At 39.6% G+C, this 9,965-nt stretch overlaps 1 long non-coding RNA gene across 1 annotated transcript; it reads left to right on the top strand.

Annotated features, from left to right (window-relative positions):
- Positions 1-601: 601 nt before the first annotated feature.
- LOC142182653 (uncharacterized) lies at positions 602-3,210 on the top strand. Its single transcript, XR_012711518.1, has 2 exons — positions 602-1,275; positions 3,117-3,210. It is a non-coding gene; the product is annotated as an uncharacterized LOC142182653 (long non-coding RNA).
- The last annotated feature ends 6,755 nt before the right edge of the window (positions 3,211-9,965 follow it).

The raw sequence follows: 9,965 nt of genomic DNA on the forward strand, positions 1-9,965 counted from the left end.
TTTATGTTGTGACCGTTTTGCATAAACAACCATTCTGAAGAGTTGCACCTCTTCAGATTTCAACCCAACTTTGGCTATAAATACAATACTATTCTGCTCAGAATTTCAATACGATTTTCTCAGTTTCTCCTCCTTCTTATGCATACTTTTAGCATCAAACAAAGCAACATTAAGTGTGATTTGCTACCGAACTTTATATTCGCTGAAACACTGGGGTTTGAAGTACCACTACACCAGTGTGTAATTCATTCTATCCTGGGAGGAAATAATCCATAACCTTGGGTACTAGGAGGGGATTAAATTCCTTAAGGAAACACTGTGAATTCAGTGGGCTCGAATTGGTTTTCTGTTATTTCGTTGTTCATTTCTGTTTATGTTAATTTATATTTCCAGAATTATTTTACAAATACAGTTTACTAACAAGCTTAAAAAATTTAATATATTTTCTGTATTTGTACTCACTATTTCTTGAGAGTAAAGCCTTTTTGCCCAAATACATCCTTTATCCAGCACAAAACGCCCCAACTAGCCCAGCCAACCGGTTCGACCCGCCCCACTTTCCCCAAATATAAGATACATATTATAAACAAAGACCCAACCCTAATTTTTGCTCCCAAATGGTGCCCAGCATTGTTCATCACCTCCTTTACCCCCAATCGATCCCAACTCTCCTGAAACTCAGGAGAATTCACTCACACACGGGCCCCATCTCACCACGTCACCAAGATTCTAACTGCTTCTGACAAATTTCCTCTCCTATGTGCTAGACGCGTTTGGGAATTTCTGAAGGATGAATTCCATAAAATGGGAGTCGTGGATTGATTTTGGGATCAATCATTTCCTTCCACCTGTCCGGATTCGTTCTAAAAAGGATTTTTTCGGAGTTCTTGAAGAAAAGAAGAGAAACTTCGAGAGAGGGGTATATATACCTAGGTCTGGTTTCAAGTTGAGGGGGTGGGATTTTTTAAGGCAGAGGTCATTTGAGAAAATTAGGGTTCTAGACAAAGTTTCTCTTCTTCTCTTTTGTTCATCTGCATTTTTCTTTGTTTAATTCCACTCACAATGCAAAAAATACAAAAAACAATTGTTTCATTTAGTTTGATATTAGCATCTTTGTTCTCTTCATCTTTAAATTCAGAAATTTCACGTTTATTATGGGTTTGGACTGAGTTCGAGAGCCGAGGTTTGTTCGAAGGTCATGATTTGCGATTCCGAGATTAATTTGTTGTTTTTGTACGTATCAATTTTTAGCAGATTGAAGAAAGATCATTACAGGTTCGTTTCTTTCCTTCGCTACTTTTCTGGTGTGCAAAATATGATGAAAGCTTATAAATAAATGTTTGAGTTTGAGATTTAATAGACGCATTTATTTTCGAGTCTCGAATGGTGTCGACTCTGGATTTTGATCGAGCTCTGTTTCATCTTTGTGCTTAAAGCATTTTTTGAGTTTGGATTTACTTATTTTGAATGTGTTCAATTAAATTCCAGCTTGATTTTTGATTCCATAAGTCTCTTAGAGTAATCTTAGTGTCATTTTTAGGCTTAAACTTACTCAAAACATGCTTACTTCAAGTTTGAGGTCATTGTATGAAGGTTCAGTGATTACTCGTTATGGTCTCATGAACATCTCTGTGTGTTTGGTTAAATTTGAGCTTTAAAAATGAAATCGGAAATCATCTTTTGAGTTCCTTGTTTATTTCTATATGAACTAGCATCGAGTCTTATCTTCGAGTATATATTAGTGTCAAGTTGTTCTTTACCTCACATGTTCAGGAACAAGTTTTTGGGGAATCCTTTTCTTGTTGGGGTTTGAATTTGAAATGAGTGCTGAAATCATCTTTGGTTCTTCTTTGAAATGCTGGGAATTTGAAATCATCCGAGGTTTGAATTTGAAATGCTGGGAATCCTTTCTTTCTTCTTTTTTCTTCTATTTTGTTTTTTCTGTTAAGATATGCTAGTAATTTAACTAAAAATTAGTTTGAATTCGTGTCAGTTTCATGCTAGGTCTGTTCATTTCTTAATGATTCGAGTCTGAAACTATCCTAATTCATCTATCGATTAAAATCTATTTGTGCTTATTTGACATGGTTTGAATTGTTTGTGACTTTCATCCTTAAGGATTTCAAAAGGATAAGCTAAGGTGTTCCAGTAGTCTATCCTCCTTCATTTAATTAGTCTTTTAAAGTCAGTTGTTGGCAAGACATAACTAGTATTTGGAAACTAGATCATGTTCATGTTTGAGTCCCTGCGGGTTAGGTTCATGTTTTGATTTCCAAACTTCTGTTAATTGTCATGTTTAGAATTAACTGTTGCTAGAATTATTTGGAAGATCGATGTTGTAGTTGAATGGAAAATGAGTATCTGTTGTTGGATTGAGTTGGTTGAAGTTAAGTCATAATTGGTCTGATTGCCTAAGTCTACTGGTGTTTCGATCCTCTCTGTCATACCCTTGCACTAATTTATACCAGTTTTTATCTACAAATGAAAGATAATTTTAAGAAGTCATGTACTTGATGCATATTTGATCTTTCCAGTTGTGTGGTCGAATTTAAGTGCCAATTGAATTCTAAAATTGTTCTTTAGTATTCATTGATTGTTGTCAATCTGTTCGGTTCGTTTTGGCAGTTAGAATTGTTACAATCCCTTGTTAAGCTTTAATTGGCTCGTACTTTAAAATAGTTAGTCAAGCAAACCATATATTCTGGCTAGTTTGTCTCAAAAAATTATTTGGTATTCTTGGGTAATGCTAGGGTTGCCGAGAAACTTGCCTCATTAAATTGGAATGCACATGAACTTGGTTTAATTTTGAAATCTTTCTCAATTTGGAGAATGTGTCTTTGCTAAGAATAACTTTGTGTTGATTGATTCAATGACTTGTTATAAGGATTGACTCATTTCTTCATATTTCCATCTTAATTGAGTTTGGTACAGAGGCATACGGTTGAACATATGGTTCCATTATTATAGTTTCATTCATTTGCTTAATCTGTTAGCGCTAAAGAAACTACAGATTGTGCTCTTTTTTTGTTGGCATGCTTGTGATTTAAAATGTTGGGTGTGGTGTTTAGTGTAAAATGATTGTTTAGTTTGTTGATTCAGTTAATTCTTGGCAGCAGAATGTAGGACGCTTGAGGAAAAGAACCAAATCTGAGGCTGATTACATAATATGTCCTTAAATATAGAAACAGGTTGAGATTTTTTGACTGTCTGAAACTTTCGCAATCAACTTGTGATGAATGAATGGTGAAAAATAAACTATCGTGGTTGTGTACACGTTCGCGTGACATAATTACGATCTTAAAAATAAAATCGGAGTATGCGTTCATGCAACTTCAACCGAAATTTCTTAATAATAACATAACGTTATTAATTGTGGACACGTTCGCGTGACTTGATTTTTGATGCGCCAAACAAATGGGTACACGTACGCGTGACTCGTTTTTTTAGGATAATTTCTTAATGAAAAGAGGTGAAAGCACATAGGTTCTAAAAAGGGTAATTAGACAATTTGATTAAGCCAAGTATGATCAAAGCGACCGTGCTAGAACTAAGAAGCCCAAAAATGCCTAACACCTTCTCTCGGGTTAACATAATTACTTACACGGATTTCTGTGTTCGCGGACCATAAATAAGAGTCAACTTCCTCGATTCGGAATTTTATATCGGTGACTTAGGACACCATAAATTATCCCAAGTGGTGACTCGGGACACCATAAATTATCCCAAGTGGTGACTCGGGACACCATAAATTATCCCAAGTGGTGACTCTGATTTTAATATAAATAATCCCGTTTTGATTTTCACTTAAATTGGAAAAAACTCCATTATACCCCTTTTCGGGGGTAGTAAAAAGGAGGTGTGACAGCTCTAGCAACTCCGGTGGGGATAAGAACCCAGAATCTCTGGTTCGGGGTTCAATAATTCGAGATTTTTAATATGATTTTATTTGGATTTATTTATAGTTAATATTACTGTATTTTGTGAACATTTTGTGCTAATTGTTGTCTATTTACCGTTTTGATATTATTTGAATTATATATAACTGTCTTCTTACGCCACCCCTCCGAGTCTTCTGAAAATGGTGAACACATTCGCATTGCCCACTTTTTCTATAGAAATTATACCAAATAGAACGAGGTTGGGCCATCAACAAGGCCGGGTAGACTTTAGTGCTCCCGGTATGTTGTCCCCTCTTCTGCTCGAGTTGTCCGCTCGGGTAAGCCAGGTCAAGAACACAACCCTAGGTTTAAACTTAGAATAACACAGCCTCATGTCGGATCCCTAGTAGGAACGTTTGTTTGCATCACGTGCATTTGATTTTGGGGACTCAACACAGGGATTGGGCCCATCTAGGACAGGTGTACACAAAATAACAGACCATCCTGATGCATCCTACGTGCTATGTGAACATTTATTTGTTTTGGCTTGCATGTTGACCGGCTAGGAAAAGTGAATCAAGAGAAAAACCAAGAACGATATAGGAAAAAATAATGCCCGGCTCTAAAAATCCCCGGTAATTGGAAATATCCTGAAACTCTGCCAAAATTTTCAAAAAAAGAGTCAAGGAAAAAGAGTCTTTTCAAAATGAGTCAATAATATGTCTCTTTCAAATATGTCAAAATTGATCGAACTACGCAGGTCTGATTCTCACCGGATGTGGGATACATAGGCAACCTACATAAGGTTCAGCCTTACTTTTCAAAAAAGAAAAGAAAAAGAAGAAGAAGAGTAAATAGTCAAATAGATGTAGTTTGGGTTCTGGTCAAAAGAGTAAGCCGACCCAGCTTCGGTTATGTCTTAAGTCGTTCTTGTTGGGATAGCCTTAGAGTATCTTTCAGTTGTCGAATAGCTATTTTTCGTAAAGAACAGATAAGTCTGTCGGTAAAGTGTCATTTTTCCATAAAGTACTTTTCCCCGTCCTCAAAATTTATTTGGAATTGTGAAGGGGCCACGTTTGCAAAAAACGATCACTTTTGCTAAAAGTAGCATAGAGGGGAGGGGGTCATGGTCCGTTGATTTTTCTTTTAGAAATTGAAAAACCTGTATTACAAAAAGTCCACCAGAGTCAAACCTAACCTTAACCTTCCACAGGTACAAATGAACATTGTCCAAAATTCGTCAGAGTTGGTCATAGACCAGGCTCAGCTGCAGCTGCATATGTGGTGGAATGATCTAGATGAATATGGTCGGGATTGGGTAAAAGAGCAGTTGGGTGCCCTTATAGACATTCTGGAAGTCGAACCACGGAAAGATCTAATCAAGGCTTTGGTAACTTTTTGGGACCCCGTCCACAATGTTTTTCGTTTCTTGGATTTTGAGATCACCTCTACTCTGGAGGAAATGGCCGGGTATATTGAGTTTGGTCGGAACTTGAGGAAACAACAACTTATATTCCCAAGGGCTCCTTCTGTGCACAAGTTCTTTGACCTTCTGAATATCAGTAAGCAAATGAAGAAGGCCCATGTAAACAAAGGATGTTGTTCTTTCTACTTCTTCTACTTCAGGTTTGGGTACTCAGTTGGGTTCGAAACGCATGAAAAGGTTTTGAACAACAAACAAGATAAGGGCATCTGGCAAATTCATCGTCGGTTCGCTTTCATTGTGGCGTTTTGGGGATTATGGTCTTTCTAAATGTAAAAGGGACAACAGATATCCGTATGGCCATAATTGCACAAATCCTCACTACTAAGAAAGATCATACACTTGCTCTATTAGTGCTAGCAGATATTTATCGAGCATTGACATTATGCAAGGTCGGGGCTCAATTGTTTGAAGGTTGCAATATTATTCTACAAATATGGTTGATCGAGCATCTCCGCCATCACTCCAAATTCATGAGCTATGGTTCAAGCACAGATAATTTCATCAAGAGCTACGAGGAAAGGGTGAAAGACTACAATGCTCCAGAAGGGTTTGAAGCCTAGGTCTCCCACTTGAAGGCTCTAAAAGCAAGTCAGGTCGAGTGGACTATAGGATGGCTCCCGATGACAGAAGCCATACACATGACGGCTACCAAGGGTTAACTAACGTTGATGGTTTAAGGTGTGTCCAGCCATATGCACCGCAGAGGGTCTTAAGGCAGTTAGGAAGATATTAGGTGGTGCTCGAAGATGAAGATCTAACCACCCAGGTCATTGAGCTACACCCAGAAGCTACATTGCCCAAGACTTTAGTTCAACAGGATTGGAATGGTTGCCGGTATCTGAAAAATAGCACCTAGGTACCAGATGTCGCAAAGGGGGAAGTGGATCCATATTACACTGCATGGTTTGAGAAAAGGTCTTGAGCAAGAGCCCGAGCCTAAGCCCGAAAGACCTGCCAAGAGACCTCATGTTCAAGCTTTTGATGATAAAGTCCAATAAAGGTTGGCCTGGGGATAAAAGGAGAAAAAATATCAAGCCACCATTCACACCTTGGAAGAGAAATTGAGAAACATGGAATTCAATAATGATCTCCAGGCACAAGAAGCGGAAGGTGAAAGGAGGAGGTTGGCCAAAGAAAACAAAGCCCTTCGAGCCCAAATCTGAAAAATGAAAATAGCAGCTGAGAACCCTGTCAGGAATGAAAAGGATAAGAAACTTATAGAAAAGTTCAGGCTGAAAGCAGGTGGTTACGGTTTTGAGTTAGAGAAAACTGAAGCTGAACTAGCAAAGGCCCGAGCCAAGTTAGCTAAGAATGCGGAGGGACGGGCAAGTTACATTCGACAACTGATGGAGAAGTACGACAAAGGAATGGTGGGTCTAAAGAAAAGGTCAATGTCCTTGAGAACGAAATGACTAAGCAGGCAAAAGACTTCAAAGCAAAAAGGGAGCACTGCTATGCCCTGATGTCGCAATTAGAAAAAGACCTGCAGTAGCTTCAAGAGCAAAATCATACAGCCGAACAAGTTTTGGGGGCAAGATCACAGCAGATCGGATGGTTGCTACAAGAGAAGGGTATTGTTAGGGAGAGGGTTAGGAGGATTGCAGACTACATTGTGATGAAGTGTAATGAATGCGAGGACATGACCAGGTCCATGTTCTTCGCTTCAGTTATGATTTTTGTCCGGCAGATCATGGATGACCTATTTTGCCTCCAAGAAGATATGGCGCATAAGCCTACAGCGAGACCGACTGATGTCCCGCTAGCCCCTAGAGCAGCAGTTGAGGCTCTCATGTATTTCTGATTTTATTGTTCGAGTCTATATTTTTAGTTTCTTTTTGAGTTCGTTAGTCCACTTTCGAGTCTTTATTTTCATCTTTCTTTTGGAGTATGTTAATCCACCTTTCGAGTCTATTAGTTTTTATGTTTAATTCTGTAGGAAAGTCATTGTAATCAGGATGTTTTTGTTTTTATTTTATTTTATGAAAATTTGAATACACCAAAAAATGTATCTTTCTTTTATTTTGCATTTATTCCCTGAACTACGTAATGATCTGATTCATGTGGCATCATGATATGTAGGCAATCCCCATAGGATTCGATCATAACCATAAAATTAAAAGAAAAAAAGGAGAGAAAATAAAAGGAAATTGAGGGAAAAGAAATAATGGCAAAACAAAAGAGAAAAGCGAGCGCAAAATAAAAGGAAAGTAACAAAAACAAGTGGGAAAGGCCAATAGTGATTAAAGAGGGATTGGAGTAAAAAAAGAAGAGAAAGTGTAAAATGAGAAGAGTTAGTTAAAAGTCGGGATGAAGCATGCAGCCGTTCAAATACACGATAAAAGCTTTAACTGTTTAGGTGCATTGCATCCCAAATGTGTGGTTGCCTATGTGTTAAATCTTAAACACTAACAAGTTGTTGTTGTCATTGAGGACAGGAAGGTGGTTAGTTTGTTTGGCATTCTGGCAACTCATCCGTAAAATACCAAGTCTAAAAACAAGTTGATCATGGCTGGACAGGAACTGGACACAAGTATTATTGATCCACCAAGAGAGGTGGAGGAGTCTGAGGTTGGTTTAAAAGAGGAGTTACATAAGTTGAAACACCAGATGGCCAAAATGTACCAGACATGGATGAAAGGGCATCCACTATCATCATACCCCACCAACCCTGCTTTTATCCCGTCACTAGCTCAATCTCAAGAACATCCCAGTGTTGATTCATCCCCACAACATGCACCAAGCTTCACCCCTTACCACCACTATCATGTCACCACTTCCCAAACCATACAAGCTCCACCGGCCAAAACAACCCCATACCCCCTCCATTAGCTACCCCTATTTTTGTAGCACCTCCACCAGCTACACTCCATCGATCTTCCAATGAGCCATTATTCCAGACCCAAGATAATTAGTACTATCCCCCAAATCCTACTTTAAAGGCCCCAGATCATTACTCCTACACTCCTCGTTTCGACCTCCCTGTTGAGACTGAGAAACCACCTAAAAACCCGAAATAGGAGGAGATGTTTAGAAAGGTGAGAAGCCTGGAATAATCGCTCAGAAACATGCAAGGGTTGGGAGGTCAAGTAAGTGTAGCCTACAAAGATCTGTGTTTGTTCCCTGACGTACAACTACATGTTGGGTTCAAAATGCCCAAATTTGACTTGTATGACGGGCACGGAGATCTCGTGGCCCACTTAAGGGGATTCTGCAGTAAAATGAGAGGAGCCGGTGGGAAAGATGAGTTGTTAATGGCATACTTTAGCCAGAGTCTGAGTGGCGCGGTATTGGAGAGGTACACTCGTCAGGATCACAACAGATGGTATACCTAGGATGATTTGGCCCAACCATTCGCTCGTCATTTCCAATACAACATCGAGATTGTTCCAGATCATTTGTCTTTGACTAAGATTGAGAGGAAGCCTATTGAAAGTTTCAGGTAATATGGTTTCCGCTGGAGAGAACAGGCAGTAAGGGTTAACCCTCCAATGGAGGAGAACGAAATGGTGGAATACTTTCTTCAGGCCTTGGAGCCTACTTACTTTGGTCATCTGATCTGGGTCATAGGTAAGTATTTCAGTGAAGTAGTAAAAATGGGAGGAATGGTAGAGGAAGGGCTCAAATCAAGCAAGATCATGAGCTACTCTGCCATCAAAGCAACTACACAGGCAATCCAAAATGGCACCAGAGGCATTCTTGGGAAAAAGAAGAAAGAGGATGTCGCTATGGTCGTTTCAGGATCATGGCACAGCCCGGGGGATTCTCCTACCCACTACACCCAACCTCGACCCCAGCTTCAAACCTATACCCCAACTCCATATAATCCATCCCAACACTACTTCCCTTCACCAGAGCCTCAGTACTCAGTCAGGCCACCCCAATATCATGTCCATCATGCACAGTCATATACTCAACCCCTTCCTCACCCGCAATGACGTGCTCTAGCTCCATGAAACCCTTAACCACCTCCACAAACATACCAAAACCCTACTGGTCCAAATTTTTGGGCCAAGCCGGAATGAAAGGTTGCAGCGAAAGAAAACTTTCACCCCGCTTGGGGAATCTTATACCAACCTATTTCAAAGGTTGAGGCAGTTGGATATTCTGAGGTCAATTGAGTCAAAACTACCAAACCCCCTCCTAAGAACCTGGATTATTCTCTCAGATATGCGTATTGTTCTGATACTCCGGGACATAACACAGAAAAGTGTTGGCATTTGAAGAACGCTATCCAAGAGCTCATTGATACGAACCAGATTGTGGTCTAGAGCCCAAAAGCACCCAACATCAATCAGAACCCATTACCAGCATATGCTGAAATGCACATAATTGAGATAGTGCACAAATATGGGAAGCCCAAAAAGCCTTCACAATCTGTCATGATGATCCGGTCTAGTGTAAGTAAGTTAGTCAAGGACCCGGTTGTCATGAAAGCAACCTCTTCAATAGCTGAAGGATCGGCAGACAAGTTGAGCATGCCAAATGATAAGCCAACTGTGGTAGTTGAAAAGAGGTCCCCAAGTGATGTTGTAGAGAAGAAAGAAAAGCCAAAGGTGATCGTGCCAGAGGTAGCAAGTAAGCCGGTCATAATTGTGGAGGGT

This window comes from Nicotiana tabacum, chromosome 7, assembly GCF_000715075.1.
Source record: "Nicotiana tabacum cultivar K326 chromosome 7, ASM71507v2, whole genome shotgun sequence".
NCBI lineage: Eukaryota > Viridiplantae > Streptophyta > Magnoliopsida > Solanales > Solanaceae > Nicotiana > Nicotiana tabacum.